This window comes from Carlito syrichta, unplaced genomic scaffold, assembly GCF_000164805.1.
Source record: "Carlito syrichta isolate Samal-C Ts95f unplaced genomic scaffold, Tarsius_syrichta-2.0.1 Scaffold315561, whole genome shotgun sequence".
NCBI classification, from domain to species: Eukaryota; Metazoa; Chordata; class Mammalia; order Primates; family Tarsiidae; genus Carlito; species Carlito syrichta.
Genome location: NW_007259657.1, coordinates 278,802 through 293,864, shown reverse-complemented (window position 1 = coordinate 293,864; position 15,063 = coordinate 278,802). Strand labels below are relative to the sequence as shown.

General features: G+C 54.6%; 1 protein-coding gene across 1 annotated transcript in view; it reads left to right on the top strand.

Moving 5' to 3' along the window:
• SLC24A4 (solute carrier family 24 member 4) overlaps window positions 1-15,063 on the top strand; it is a 139,721-nt gene that overhangs the window by 1,098 nt on the left and 123,560 nt on the right. The gene's annotated exons all lie outside the window — the stretch shown is intronic.

Genomic DNA, 15,063 nt, shown 5'->3' with positions numbered 1-15,063 from the left:
AGTAGCCGGAATTACAGGCATGCGCTACCACACCCAGCTGATTTTTTGATTTATTGTAGAGATGAGGTCTCGCTGCCCAGGCGGGTCTCGAACCCATGGGCTCAGGCAATCCACTCACCTCAGCCTCCCAAAGGCGTGGGATTACAGGCTGAGCCACCGAGCCTGGCTCTCTTCCCATTTTATAGGATAGGAAAGATCTCGAGAGGAGAACCGAGTTGCTCAGAGTCACGAGACTCATGCATGGTAGGGCTGGCTCTGGGCCGCGGCCCGTGCAGCTATGATGCCCATTGGCTCCTTGTGCTCAAGGCGTGGCCTCCTCCACAGCCATCACACTGTTGTCTGCATCATCACTGCCCTTTCCTCAGATGCCCTCTGGTGAGCTCGCTGGGACACGGGTTTGCTGGGGAGGGCTCGGCTTCCTGTGAGCCTGGCCGACCGTCCCAAGCAATCACTCATCCTGGTGACCCAGCAGTGGCCAGCCGCCTCTTGCTGTTCTCTCCCCACACTTGCCCTGAGTGGTCAGGCTGGTGATGTGTGGCCAGCTGATGGGTGCCCAGGGCCAATGGCTCCATGCTGGCCAATGTATGGCACCAAGGATGCTAACCTGGGGACTATCCCACCCTTCCCAGGGACTGGACACATTGGCATTGGCCCCTTCCGTGTGGGGAGCACTGTGCTTCTCTGGTGCAGTCAGGGCTGGGAAGTTCTGCCTGGCATCTGGCTTGTGCACACCCTCGTCTTGGGCTGACTGTGCCCTACTGTAATTTGAGCAGGGCTCACTTCTCATGACAGATTCTCCTGTGGCCCACTGTGGCCCTGTCTTCTCAGTATCCTGACCAAGCAGGACACATTCCACTAACTTGTGCAGTATCTGTCCTGCTTAACAGGAGGGACATGGGGGAAACCAAAAGCACTCAAGTAACTGTTCATGCTTGCTTTGCGCTTTGCGCCAGCTATTTCTGGTACAGAGCCCAGCGTGCGGGAAGGCCTCGGCAGATGCTGTTCGGGCGATGGCATGAAAGTGCGTTTTGGTGTATTGCACATTTTAAGCCTGACTGTGTTTTTGCCAAGATTAGAAGCACAAAGCTCAAAGTTCAGGGGCTCCACTTTTCTGGGCTGGTGGGAGCAATCCTGGGCCTTTGGCTGCAGACACTGCACCTCCCTGTACTTTCCCGCACCCCCAATTCCACCTCTGTGCAGCCGAGGCCCTCCATTCAGGCCAAGAGGAATCAAGGCCCAGCTTCCCTCTGGTCTTCTCATCCTGGCCCTCCTCACTGCCAGCCTTTATGTCTCACAGGTCCATGGCAGGTGCCTGCTGGAGTGTGTCCAGCCTTTCTGTGGATGCCTGGTGGCAGTGAGGAGTATAGGACACAGTCTTGTCACCATGCAGCTTGTGACTGAGTGGCAGACACAGGTCTCCACCTGAGGAAGGACTGGGCGATGGTGTGGGGCTGCGATGCCCCCCATGGGCCACAGGAGGTGCTTGGGCACTTGGGGGCGGATGGCTGGCCGGATGTGGCCCTGGGCAGTCCATGGCCTCTGCTGCCATGGCAGGAAGTCCCCCTAAGTGGGGCTGGTAAAGATGGGGACTGGGAGTGTGGGGTCAGAGGTCACGAGGTGTCCGTGGCTCCAGTTCTCTGTCTCTGGGCTCTGTGTGTTCCAGCGTGGGAAGGTGGTGACCATGGGCCCAACCTATGTCCTCCCAGACTCCAGACAGAGAAGAGTGCATCTAAGGCCTGCAGCCTCTGAGGGAGCTAGGAAGCTCTGGCTTGCTGCGGGCCACATGGCCCCCTGAGCTGATGCTTGGGCCTAGGGTGTGCCAGGCCCCAGGTCACAGGCTCACCTCCGGGGGGAGGGGGCTGAGCCTGCTCTCCCAACGTCAGGACTCTGGGGAAAGGCTGACCCAAAGCTCCAGTGAGTCTCAGGGTTGACATGACATTGCTTGACAGCTGCCTCCTGCCTGCATGGTGAGTGGAATCCCCAGGAATAGTTGTGGGGTCTTGTTTCCTCCCAGGGCCTCTGCTCTGTGTCTGTCTCCATGGCTGGAGGCAGCTCTGCCCATGGGTTCTTGGGGGCATCAAAAGTTGGGGCTTTAGGAGTTTCCTCCGGGGCAGGAGGTGGGCGTTCAGCAAATGCTAGTTCACCATTGACTCCATAAGAGCCTTGGAACAGGCTGGGTCTCTACTTCCAGCCTCGGATGTGCCCTGCAGGTGAGAGGGGTCCATTTCCTAGACACATCAATGGCCCTGCAGGTCTTCCCTGAAGACAGTGTGGACATGCCTCGGCTGCCTGGTTTTCCTGAGACTGTGGTACTTTGATCTCATCGTTGTGTTTCAGCATGAGGGCTCTGTCCTCTCCTGTTCTGTCCCCCTTCCACATTGTCCTCTATCTAAAATAACTCGTTTCCTTGGGGGCCCCAGCTGTCCTAGGCTGGGAGAGTAGCTCTGAATCTTGGCCCATGGTCGGTGACCTGAGCACTTCAAGGGTGTTTTTCAGGTGCCCAGGCCCCTCCCCTGGAGTGATCTGATTGGTTGGGGACCCAGGAATTGCTACCTTTTATGTGTACCCACTGGGCTGGAGGCTGCTCCCCATAGGGGGCATCACCTGGGAGCCGGTTAGGAATGCAGAGCCTTGGGCCCATCCAGACCACCTGCTGAATCAGAATCATCATCCTTATGAGGTCTTGGGGTGGCTCATGGGCACACCGGGGGCCAAGAAGCCCTGGGCTGACACAGCTTGATGTTGGGAGGTGTTCAGTAAATATTTAGATGTTGGCCAAAAGTGACTCAGACAAATACCTGAATGTTGACACTGGCCTAACAGAGCGATTCTCCTAAAAATCTTTTTTTTTTTTTTTTTTTGAGTTGGAGTCTTACTCTGTTGCCCAGGCTGGAGTGCTGTGGCACACTCATGGCCACTCCAGCCTCAACCTGCTGGGCTTCAGATGATCCTTCTGCCTTAGCCTTCCAAGGAGCTGGAACTACAGGAGCATGCTACCATGCACAGCTAATTTTTGATTTACTGTAGAGACGCGATCTCACCAAGTTGCCCAGGCTGGTCTTGAACCAGCGGGCTCAGGCAGTTCACTTGCCTCAGCTTCCCAAAGTGCTGGGATTACAGACTGAGTCACCGAGCCCAGCCCAGTTTTTTTAAAAAAACATATAGGGAAGATAAAAAAAAAAAAACTCTGCCTTATTTTTGACCATGATGTCTATAGAAAATTTATAACTAATTTTCTCTGAGAGGCTTGCAGGCATGACCTGGGATCCTTGGCCTTTGATGTTTCTCTTCGTGGTCTGTGCAAGGTTAGCACTAAAAACAAGAACAGGCCTCTCAGTGCAAAGTGTTTGAAACAGGAGTGTGAGGCAGACAGAGGCTGTGAGTCCCTTGGGAACTGTCTCAGCTCGGGCAGCCGTAACCAAACCCCGGAGACAGGGTGACTCAAACAACAGACATTCACTTCTCGCGGCTCTGGAGACTGAAGCTGAGGTCGAGGTGCTGGTGGGTCTAGTGTCTGTGGAGGATTGCCACATGAATCACAGACGGCCCCTTCTCCCTGTGTACTCACATGGCAGAGACAGAGTGGGCTCTCCAGTCCCTCGACCTCCTCTTGTAGTGTGGCTAACCCTATCACGGGGCCTTGTCTAACCCGTTATCTCCCACAGGCCTCATCTCCAAGCACCATTGCCCTGGAGGTCAGCCTTGAATCAGGAATCTTGGGGGGACACAAACCGTCCACATAGGGAACCGGCCAGTTTCCAAGCATCCCCTGGTGGTGGCACCTGGACTGCTTAGAGACAACCTCGCCCGCCAGGGGGACTCCAACAAATGCAGAGGCCCGGGCCCAGCCCTGACACATGAAGTCAGAACCAGGGCAGATGCATCCCACGTTGAGCCCTGGAGTCTCCGGGAGCCACAGCTTCTGCGCAGGTCTTCCCTGTGGCTCTTACTTATCGCTGTCCACATGCAGTCCCGGGTCGCCTGACCTGAAGTGGCCTCTGAGTCAATGGCTGTCATAGTGTCCTGTTTCAGCTCCGAGGGCACGAGATTGTTGGTCTCTCCCAGCTAGAACACAGAGGGCGAAAGCCTGTTTGCTTCTTAAAAACCACTGGACTTACTTCAATTTTTCCATCTGTAAAATGGGAGCGATGGTTTTGACCTTTGAACAAAACTTCATGGGTCCACTTGCGCATGGATTTCATTCCCCACGGCTGCCACTCTGAGAGGCAAAACTAACCCTTTCTCCTCATCTTCCTCTTCCTCCTACTATTCTTCCTCCTCCTCCTCTTCTTTCTCCTCCTCTTCCTCCTCCTCCTCAGCTACTCAACGCGAAGACAACAAGGATGAAAACCTTTATACCAGGGATCCCCAAACCCCAGACCATGGGCTGGTACTGGTTTGTGGCCTATTAGGAACTGAGCCGCACAGCGGGAGGTGAGCAGTGGGTGAGCGAGTGAAGCTTCATCTGTATTTACAGCTGCTCCCCATCGCTTGCGTTACTGCCTGAGCCCCACCTCCTATCAGATCAGGACAGCATCAGATTCACATAGGAGCATGAGCCCTATTGTGAACTGTACATGCAAGGGATCTAGGCTGCATGCTCCTTAGGATAATCTAGTGCATGATGATCTGGAGTGGAGCTGAGGTGGTGAAGCCAGCACTGGGGAAGTGGCTGCAAATACAAATTAACATAAGCAGTGAGGTTTGACTGCACAGAGACCATAATAAGTCAATTGCTTGCAGACTCATATCAAAACCCCATTAGTGAGTGACAGGTGAATTGATGTACTTCAATTGTGCAGCTGCATCTAGTGGCAGGCTTGAAGTCGGAATCCAACACTTATTTTTAGTCCATGCATGGCCCGACCATTATTTTATGTAATGCTTTTGTCCATGATTTTTTTAAAATGGTGAGTTGTATAATTATTTCATTATATATTACAATGTAATAGTAACAGACACAAAGTGCACAATAAATATAATGCACTTGAGTCATCCTGAAACCATTCCCCCTCCCCTCCAGTCTGTGGAAAAATGGTCCTCCACGAAACTGGTCCCTGATTCCAAAAAGGTTGGGAACTGCGGCTTTTTTCCTGATCTCTTTCCACTTCACGAATAGTATTTTTTTCTTCCTTGTGATTTTCCCAGCTTACTTTATTACAAGAATACAGTATAAAATATAACTTAGAAAATGTGTGTAAGTTGACTGTTGGTGGATTTCCCACCGGGGAGCTTGTTGTGTTACTCACGGTTCAGCCACGCACCCCTGGGGGCTTAGTAGAATTAAAGGAACCAATGCCCATCAGCCTCTAAACTGGTGCATGACTCATGCTCAGCCCGCTGTTTTCCTGTCCTGTATCCGCTGATCCCAGGATGCAGCTGTGTGTATGAAGGGGCTTCTGAAACTGTCAGCTGAATTTTCTGAGGATGAATTAGCATGTCAGCATGCAGCATCTTGTCTGCATTTTGGCTGGTAATGAGTGGGCATGGCTTCCCAATCCTGCAGGCATCCCCACGTCCAAGAGGAGGAAGGGCTCCCCTTTGGTTCTGGGTTTCTGGCATCCTCTGCCTCAGGTTGAAGAAGAAGAGCAGGAGGGACTGGATCCCCTTTCCCATGGGTGAGAGCTCAGTCCTTCTTCAGGACGGTTGTGTTTGGCTTTCCTTGCCATGTGCCTACCAAGTTGCTGGAGGCTGTGTGCCTGCAGGGGGAGGCTGGGAAGAGGGCCTGCAGGTGAAGGCCCCACAGGAGCAGAGGAGGCCGGTGTGGGCTCCAGGGGGAGGCTGACTCGTGGCCAGCATGGTTCTGATACACGTTTATTTTGGCTCTGTGCCTGGCTGGTGTAAAGGCAGCTGTGGGAGGGAGAGGGTGTCAGGCAGGAACCCGAGCATAGGACCCGAGGCTGGGCCAGGAGGAGATGTGGCCATTGGTGGGCGGCTGTTGGGGGTCTCTGTTGGCTCTTGGTGTAGGAGCAGAGGCTGGGCCCAGAGGAGGTGAGGCCGTTGGATTGGCACTCTTGCGGGGGTCTCTGTGGGTCTTTGTGTAGGAACTGAGACATCACGAGATGTCATAAGGAGGAGGAGGGACCTGGGACTGCAGAGGGATACCATGAGAGGGGTGTGGTGGCACACAGCAAGGAGAGGCTTGACCTGCCATGGCGATGCTTCCACAGGCTTGGGACTTGGGAGGCAAGTCACACATCCAAATTTTAAAGCTGTTACATAAAACTAAATTCTGAGCTAGAGGAGCAGGAGCTGAGTTTACCACATGGGCAGGGAGGTCACAGTCCACTCCTCCCCAGATGGGAGGCCAGGGGCTCTAGCCAGGATAGGGCCTTCCTGTCAGGCGGCAGCCTCTAGAAAGCCAGCAGCATGGAGGCTGAGGAGACCGGCGGCCTAGCATCCTCGTGCCCCTCACCCCATCCTGAGGGCTCTGGGATGTCATGGCAGGTCCATGGCTTGGGAGCGGAGGGGCTGGAGCCTGGCTTTGCTGGGCAAGGTCCCACCTGCCAGCATTTGGGGCTCCTTTCCACTCCTCTTGCTGGGTCAGATGAGGATTCTCAGCAGCCAGAAGAGACTCCTGTCTGACTTGGAGATAGTGGAAGGGTGCAGCGAAGGCAGATGCGTGGGTCTGAGTCCCAGATAGGCCCTTGCCGTCTACGCGACCCCAGACGGTTACACAATCTACCTAAGCTACAGGATTTCTCTCTGGGAGAGTGGGGTGGTAACTCTCCTTACCTACTGGCAGTGCCGCTGCCAGGCTTAGTCCACATGACGTACAGAGGTGTTTAAGCTGTATGGGGCATGTGGCAGCTGTATCATCATCGCCATCACAACTGACGCCAAGCTCCACATGACCCGTGGGTGCTGTTCTAAGGGTTTTCCGCATATTAACTCGCTTGTTTCTCACAGTGCTGGCCTTGTCCTCAGTTTGCAGATGGGGAAAGGAAACCCAAGTAAGCCAGGGTCATCCGGCCAACAAAAAGCAGAGCCAGGTGTATACGTTTGTTCGTTTTTAATTAGAAGCTTTATTTTCTATAGCAGTTTTAGATTTACAGAAAACTTGAGCAGAAAATAGAGTTCCTATGTTAATCCCCCCCAAGGTCCCCCCTATTGTTGGCATCTTGTATCAGTGTGGCATGTCTGTTACAAGCTTGTCACAATCCATGAGCCAATACCACACACCTTTACATTGTATTATTGTTACAGTGATACATAGCAACATCAACACATTGTATCATTGGTGCATCAATATATTGCTACTCACTAAATTCCACCATGTACATGAGGAATTGCTCTCAGTGCTGTGCATTCCATGGTTTTGATGATGTATAATGACACCCACTGTTACAGTGTCCTACAGAATCGCTTCATTATGATTCACAGAAGTCCTGCATGGAGCCAGGTCTTTATTTCAGGTAGTCTGAATTGTGAGCCTATGTCCTTATTCATACTTATTCACAACAGGGTAGGAAAGACAAACTATAGATGAGAACCTCTGTACCAAACCCCAGCCTGCACTGTCTGGTGCCCCAAGAAATGGGAGGGTCCGACCCACCTGTCCCTCCCATCCTTCCTGTCCCACCTGTCCCATGTCCCGCTGGTGCCACCTGTCCCACCTGTCCCATATCCCACCTGTACAACCTGTCCCACCCATCCCTCTTGTCACACCTATCCCACCCGGCCCCATGCCACCCGTCTGCCAGAGCAGCACACATCTGTGTGGGCCCTGCGTCTGGGGATGCTCCTAGTCCTGATTTGTTTGCAATCAGAAGTTTTCTTGCCTCGCCCCCGCCCTTGGGGCCATCTGCCAGCAGTTGCTCCTCCTCACTGGGCCATCTGCCACCCCAACTTGCAGATGCTCCACTCCCGACGCCATGGCCTCCTGCAATTTGGAGAGTGCCCACTCAGCTGCTCTTGAACTTGAAGGAATGAACGTTCCTACCCGAGTTAAAAATGGAAATGACTCGGCGTTCCGTGCACCACCTCAGGAGGAAGAGATGCAGCATTCGGGACAGCAAGAGTCGCCTGCTTGAAAAGCACTTTTTAGATTTGACACTGTCTGTGACTGAGGAGGCCATGGAGCAGAGCATTTTACTAAAAGGAAGGAAATTAGATGTGCTGGAATAGTTGACAGTTTCTTTCTTTCTTTTTTTTTTTTTGAGTTGGAGTCTCACTCTGTCACCCAGACTGGAGTGCAATGGCCGCTCCTGGCCACCGCAGCCTTGACCGGCTGGGCTCCGGCGATCCTTCCACCTCAACCTTTCGAGTAGCCGGAATTATAGGCATACGCTACCATGCCCAGCTGATTTTTTGATTTATTGTAGAGATGAGGTCTTACCAAGTTGCCCAGGTGGGTCTCGAACCCGCGGGCTTAGGCAATTCATTCACCTCAGCCTCCCAAGGCGCGGGATTACAGGCTGAGCCACCGAGCCCAGCTGACAGTTTCTTCCAACTCAGCAGTGACTGTTCTCAGGAAGGGAGCAGTGTTGCCATGAGGCTGCGGGGCCTCCCTACCTGGTCCTCCATCGCAGGAGGCATGCCCAACCCCGGCTTGGGTCCTCAAGCCCCATCTTCTAGTCCTCTCACAGCAGTGCGTGTTTCCCAAGTGTCTGCATGCCCCATGCTGTGCTGAGTTCGGAAGCCTGGGGGTCCTGGTCCCTGCTGTCAGGGAACCCCAAGGGAAACAGGCTGGGCTCAGACACCAAACTTGGCTGCCGAGGCATATCCCTGGTGGGTTCTCTTGGGGAGGGTGTCATGGAGTCTCAGCAAGGGGGCCCTTCTGGAGGCTTTGGAGGGACATCTGCACAGCAGGTGCAGTGTGAACAGGAGTGCTCCTGGGAGGCAGCCCAGTCCCATACCTGGAGGGCTGCTCACTGGCGCTACTGCGGCCAGAGGCAGGCACACAGCTCCCAAGACTGGTCAAGTAACAAGGCCATGGGGAGGATCAGAGTCGCCATGGTTACTCTGATTCTTTTTAAGTGGGGGGAGGGGGTGGTGTGTGAAAGACGCAGGTCTCTGAGTGACACCGGGGGAAGTTGACAAGCACACTCGGTGGCTCCTCCAAACCACACACAGGACAGTTATCGTGGTTCCCAGGCTGTGTATGGCCTGGCAGTGGGTCATGTTGAGTAGCCATGATGAAAATGAGGCACCTGCTATCCCCTCCTCTGCCTTCGACCACCTGAGGGCGAAGCCTGTGTCCCTTTGTCCTTGACTCCAGGGCTGAGGCCGGAGTTGGACTTAGGCTCAGTTTACAGCACACAGTGTTGGATGAACAGATGCTCTCACTGTCCCTGTGGGGGCTATGCCCACAGATGGGATCTGTCTTCCTGGCTGTGTCTTCAGCTTCAATGCCTTGGGGACATTGGAGCACCCGGCAGGAGCTCAGGGTAAAGACATGGACTCTGGGCCAACCCTCAGGCTCCAGCCTGCCCCTGTCCTTGTTAAGGGACCTTGAACAGGTGACCTGACCCTCTAGCTGAGGGAAGGGCCAGAGTTTGTTCATGATATATCCCAAGTGCCTGGCCCTCAGTCTGCATGTGTGCTTGCATGCGTGAGCCTGCACGCATGTGGGCTCTTGGAATCCACATGGGGCCTCTGTCACAGGACTGCGAGTGCCGACCATGTCAAGTGCTCACACAAGCACCAGGCCCGAGACTGGGTGCTCTACACACCTTTGTGGCCAAGATTACCTTGAAAGGGCGTGTCGATGGGACTAGAGCTTTGGAGGAGGAAATACCAGAACCGGCCCGGTCAAGGATGGAGGATGACTCTTATAAATGCAGTACTTTTTTGGTCTTGAGTGAAAGTTGAACATTAGCATCTGGAGCTTGTATCTGCTGGCTGTTTGTTCTTTGAGGACAGGACGCTGTTGACCTTTCGCATGATTCCCAAGAGGTGGCTCTGACTGTGGGGGGCACTGTGGCCTGTAGCGTGCGTGCTTGTCCTGGAACTGGTCCTTTCTGCCAGTGATGTGGGACTCCATGAACAAGAACTGGAATTCGGGGATCAGTGTCCATGTTCTGACCCTGACACAACCCTGGAGTGATTTTGCACAAGTCACTTTGGCTGAGCCTCAGTTCCTGTCTGTGAAATGGGCTCATGGCGATGTGGTTTGTCCTACAGACTTTTAGGGCTGGGAGTGCAGTTCTGGGCACACGTGGTTGTTATTTTGGCGTGACTGTGACAGACACTTCATCCTCTGATGAATGCCCCCTCCCCATGAAATAGAGGAAATCAGTTATTTGGGGTCTTTCAGGACTGATACATAAAAACATGGGTGGGATTGGGTCAGATCATGGTTCTGGACTCAAGGGGGAGAAAGGCCCCCTTGGTGGAGTGTCCAGCAGGATAGAAGGGTGATCATTAGGCCAGTCCCTCACACCCCATTCATGCCCCCACGGCAGGGCTGTCTCACTTCACACAACACACATCTGGCTTTTGGTTCCATCCTACGTGCTGAGTTTAGGACTGGCTGGGGCGACCCCAGGGAGCTCATTTCGGTCTGTATCTAAGATGTTTGTGTATTAAAATAAACACAGGCCAGGCACTGTGTCCCATGCCAGTCATCCCAGCACTTTGGGAGGCTGAGGAGGGAGGATCACTTGAGTCCAGGAGTTTGAGACCAGCCTGGGCAACATAGTGAGACTTCATCTCAGCGAAAAATAAAAAAAATTAGCCAGGCATGGTGGTGGGCGCTGTGAAGTGTGTTGGGACCCATAACCTCAACACCCAAGGCCTCTGTACCTCTGTGCTAGGGGTGTCTCTGGGCTGCTCTGTATCTGGAGAGGAGAGCTCTGCCAGCAGCATGGAGAGTGGCCTGAATCAGGTCCTCAGCATGGCCCTTAGCACACTTCTTAGGGCAAAGGACATGAAGGTGGAGGAACAAGAAGCTGTTGCAGACTTGGGTACGGTGAGTGGCCTCGTGGGGGTGTCAAGGCACAGATGAGAGAGGCAGAACCACAGCTCACAGGGCTGCTGGTGGCTGGTGGTGGTCGTGGCTCCAATACAGATGAGGGTGTTCCTGTGACAGGGTAGTGGCTGAGGCCCTGTGCTGTCCAGGGGGTGTGGGAAGCCTTCCTTCCTCTCCCACCTTCCTCTCCTCTAGGGGACCCCAGCCCAAGGAGAGCTGTGTGCTGATTACTGTGGCTGGGTTATTGCCTGCATTCCATGTTCCAAAATGTATTCAGCAGGTGCTCATTGGGTGCCCAGAGATGGGGCACTAGCAGACACTGACCTGAGAGAGAGGAATCCCTGTCATCAGTAAGCCCACATGCTAGCAGGACAGGGTAGACATGTCATCGCCACGTGTGACCCAGAGTGACACACTTGGGCCCGGTACAGTTGGAAGGCTCTGGGCAGCGCCAACCATGCTTTGATGCAAGCTGGTATTCGTGGGACAGATGGGGAGGGCGGGGCCTTTCCGGTGGTGGCTGTGGATGACTGCAGAGATAGGTGGTGAGACAGAAGCTGGCCAGATGCAGGACAGCTGGCCTTGGCTCTGGGTCCCTGGGCATGGCGGCCCTGAGTCTGGACCATGCATGACCCATGTGAGCCATGGCCAGACTGGGCCCTTGCCAGCTCGTGTGCAGCCTTGAGTGGGAAGGAGGACTGCTGCCACTCTGGGAGCTACTTGCCCTTCCCCCTCTGGAGGGGTGGGGCCCAGGGGTGGCTGGGGAGGAGTCTCACCCCAGGAACAGCGAGGAGGCTCGGCCTCTAGTGCTTGTGCCCATTCCACATGTGGCCCACATGTGGCCATGCGCATTGGGATGCCTGTTAACGTGATCTTTATATCAGTGGGCCTTAATTCAGCGGGATGATGTCAAAGCCCTGATGCAGGCATTTGCTGTCAGTGTTGGGGCTTGTAGACACGACGGGAAAAGTCTGTGAGGTCAGGGCTTGTGCAGGATGCCAAGGGGAGCAACTGAGGCCCTCCTTGGGATGCCCAGTCCTCAGGCATCCTGGATTCTTTTCTGTTCCTCTGCACCCTGACGGGTATGCCAGGTACCCTTGTGGGCTCATCCTGGGAGAGTGTGTCACACACTGACAGCAGAGTGGCATCCAGGCTTCCTGCCTCACTGGAGCGGGACATGTGGATGGGGGGCAGGGGACACTGACATTGTGTGATGTGCCCTGGCCAGCCTTGCCTGACCACAGGGCATGGACAGCACTCCAGGGGTCACTCGGGAGGTGGGACCCACTGACTCAGGGCTGTGGGTGAGAGCTGGGAATGGGATCCCTGACAGAAAGGGCTCAGCCTGGGGAGCCCCGTGCCAGAAGAAGTGGGTGCTGGAGACCCAGAGGTGGCAAGAAAGGCAATTCGTGGGGCAGATAGTGTGACTTATCCAGAGATTAGGGTGGCTGAGTGGGCCGGCTCATGGGCTAAGCCTTGTGGAGAGGCCGTGGCAGGGCTTGTGGGGTGCTTATGCCATGACTCGTGGCTGCACCCCGGGGCCTGTCAAATGGGGAAGAGCTGCCATGGACAGCTGTCCTCCCCTAAGGTGCTTCTTAAAGGACACCCGGACTCAACAGCCTCCTTGAGAAATGGGGGAAGCCAGCTCTTGGGCACTTCCCTTAGACCCAGTGGCCTGGGAGGCTTGGTGGAGGGTGAGTCTGGGCCTGTGACAGGGTGGACTGGCTGCATTGGGGCCTCCCAAGCTTAGATTCCTGGTGATTCTGTGGGCTCAGAGGGCAAGCCTTGAAAGAGGCTTTGAGTTCCTTTGATCCTTTAAACCTTTCTTGTTTCTCCTTAGCTGGCAGAAATCCCAGCTCAGTGTGGCATGAACAGTAACTGAATGACTTGCAGGCTTTGGGGACCTGCAGCACCAGGGGGAGAGGAGGAGGCGGGGAACAGGTGCCTTGTCATGGACCAGCTGCGCTCCCAGCCCGCAAGCTGAATACAAGAATATCACATTGGGTCTGGAGGGGACCATGGCGGAGGCCATGGGAGAGGCAGCGTGTGGGTGGCTCAGGACAGTGCTTCTCATCCTTTATGGGCATGATCACTGGGATCTTGTGAAAATGCAGGTGCCAGAGGGTGAGGTGGGCCTGACCATCTCTATTCCTGTCCAGCTCTGGGTTCTAGCATGCTGCTTGCCTGCAGACCACACTTGAAGGGTCAGGTGTCTAGTCTGACTGCCTGGAGCTTGGGTCCCAGCTCTGCCATGGGCTGCACCTGTGGGCTGCACCTTGGACAAGTGATGTGGCCTGCCAGCACTGGGCGGGAGGAAGCTCGCACTCTCGGAGGCTGAGCAAGCACCCATGCTGCTCTGGGAAGTGCTGGTTCCATCATGCAGCATCCTCTGTCCCCTGCTCAAAAGGCTTCCGTGACCCACCATTATCAGCAGGAGGGTGAGTCCTGCCTCTCGTGGAGGCCGATTGGGCCATGGTAACATGTCATGTTCAAGGTTCTGAGGTGTTCCATGGTCAGGAAGCCTTTATGCTTAAACTCGTCTTACTGCGGTAGAACATACACAACATAGAATCAACAGTTCCAACCATTGGCAACACACAGTCTAGTGGCTTTAGGCCCGAGTACCTCGTTGCTGGCCATCGCCACCCTCCATCCCCAGAACTTGCTCATCTTCCCAGACAGGGCCTCTGTCCCTGTTAAACACCAGCTTCTGCCGCTGCCTCCCCCAGTGCTTCCTGCCCCACCCTACCTTCCGACTCTGAGACTGTGGTTGCCTTGGACCCTCATACCAGTGGGATCCTGAAGTACTTAACCTCTCATGTCGGCCTGACTTTGTCAAGGCTCGCCCATGGGCAGCCTGTGTCAGCACTTCCCTCCTTTCAGGGCTGAAGGATTTTCCCTCTCTGTAATCCCATGTTCCGTGGCCCCATTCGTCCATCGAGGACAACCGTCACACTGTTTGTCAACTGTGATAGCGCTGCTGTGAACACGCGGAGCCCTCCAGCCCATGCCTCCCCACCCTCATGGCACAGGGGATGGGAGCACACAGGCCTCAGCTAAAGTCCTCAGCCATGGCTGTGTACTAGAATCTCCTGGGGAGTTTTTTAAAATGCCCATTCCCTGGCCCACCCTGGACCAAGGTGATGAGAGTCTCTGAGGTTGGGACCAGACAGATTTGTTTAGAAGCTCCTGATGATATTCATGAGGACGGGGGCTATGAGGGACCCCTGGGACTTGCTGGGGTCACGTCCTCCAGGCCTCAGGGCCAGGACAGGAACTAGGGGTGGTGAGTCCAGGACATGCGTGCTGCCCTGCTGTGCGTGTCCCTCATCAGATCGGACCCTGCCCCAGATTCCTGCCAGGCATTTGGGGGGAGTGTGGAGCCTATGGTGTAGGATGTGACCTCGGCCTCTGGCTTGGACTGATTCCACTATAGCAGGCCAGACTGTCCTGTCCTTGAGGGATGACCTGGTGGGAGGTGTGCTGCACCACGTGAGGTTGTGGTAGGGCTGCAAACAATAGAGGCGGTCCAAGCCAATGCCTGGCCCAGCTGCAGTATGAGAGCGGCGTGCTGGCTGGAAGGAGTGCTTCTGACACTGAGGATGAGGTTTTGTTGACAGGCAGTGGCAGTACCTTGGTTCAGGTCTTTCTCATGCAGGACGAGCCCCTGGTCACCTTGGGGTCACCTGCCTGCCTGATCACCTTGAGGTAGAGAGACAGCGGCCCCAGCCAGATGACCTGGGCAGCCCTCGGGGCCCACTCCAAGATGGATTAGCCTTGCATATTGACCTCAGCTATGTTGCTGGGTGCTCTGCGTCTGCCTGACTTCCAGAGCCTGTGGACTTGATAGCCTGAGCTCACTCCAGTCTGTTTAACAGTGTGGAGGATTGGTTTCAGGGCATTTAAATTCCGGTTTTCTGAGCATTCCAGGGGCCTGGGAAAATGAACCAGGCACCCATTTTTGCTTGAAGTTGTTACAGTCCGATTAACACTTGACTGCTCTCCCTTGATACCAATAAATCAAGGGACAGGGAACTGGTAGAAAGAGGTTTATTTCTGAATTTGAATCCAGGGAGCAGAGCTGAGCTTTTGGCCCTTTAAAAATGCTTCCGACTTTACAGACCACTTTTATAAGTTCAAGGTTCTTGGTA